Here is a 1,045-nt window from a genome sequence, read left to right on the forward strand (position 1 = left end):
CTTTCTGCCCAGGATCCAAACCAGGGTCCCATGTTGCATTTAGTTGCCATGGCTCCTCTGGCCGCGACCGTCTCTCAGCTTCAGGGGGACCGGCCCGGTCTCCAGCAGAAAGTCCCCAATGGCTGTGGTCTGTTGTTTTTCTCATGAAAGAATACAGCAGAGGCGAGGGCTGAACTCTGCCCATCATATCAGGGGTCCACGAGAGCCACACATCACTGGTGAGGTTGACGTTCCCCACTTGGCCAAGGTCATGTCTGCCATTGGTCTCCACTGAGGAGCACCTGTTTTCCCTTTCCTTACTCTATTCTTGGAGCAAGGCACAAGGCCTAGCCCCGCTTCAGTGGGAGAGGGTGTGATTAACCTCCACCTGCCGAAGGGGCACTATCTACATATATTGTATGGAATCGGTACAAAAGATTTTGCTCCTGAATCATTTCTTTACGTCAGCATGGACTGATGTGCATCTCCTTTATTCTCTGGGTTACAATCCAATACCGCCTTGTTTCCTTGCTCAAGTTGTCCCAGCTTTGGTCACTCGGAGCTGCTGTGTCCCCGAGACCTGCCCATCTTTTTGTTGTTTCACCACTTCCTTCCTCTCTGGGTTTACAAGATGCTTTAGGCTCCTCTTGTAATTTCTCTGCCCAGCCCTCCAATCAGCCTTCCCTCTAGGAGCCCTGGCTTACCTGGGTTATGTGCACTTTAGAAAATGCAACACAGGTACGTTGGTACGGGGATCATGTGGCATAGTAGCTTCCAAGCTTTTCTGATTGCCCAGCACTGGTCCCAGGACACAGTGACACCTAAGACACATGTCCCTCCCCACGTGACTCATCCTTCGTCCTCTGGAAACACCCATGCTTCCTATCTGTCTTCTGCGGTCATTACTGCTGGTCTCAACATGACTTCTGAGCCCACTGATGGGGGGTTCCCTCTACCCATCAGACAAGCCCTGACCTAGCCATTATGTCTGGGTCACACACTGTAACTAAGTACAGGGAATTTTTTGTGCAAAACTAGTGTCTACTAATCTTTTGTCTCCTCATTC

General features: G+C 50.8%; 1 protein-coding gene across 1 annotated transcript in view; it reads left to right on the forward strand.

Moving 5' to 3' along the window:
- ALDH3B2 (aldehyde dehydrogenase 3 family member B2) overlaps nt 1–1,045 on the forward strand; it is a 9,377-nt gene that overhangs the window by 5,567 nt on the left and 2,765 nt on the right. The window lies entirely within an intron of this gene.

The sequence above is a fragment of the Hipposideros armiger genome, unplaced genomic scaffold (assembly GCF_001890085.2).
Source record: "Hipposideros armiger isolate ML-2016 unplaced genomic scaffold, ASM189008v1 scaffold_93, whole genome shotgun sequence".
Lineage (NCBI taxonomy): Eukaryota > Metazoa > Chordata > Mammalia > Chiroptera > Hipposideridae > Hipposideros > Hipposideros armiger.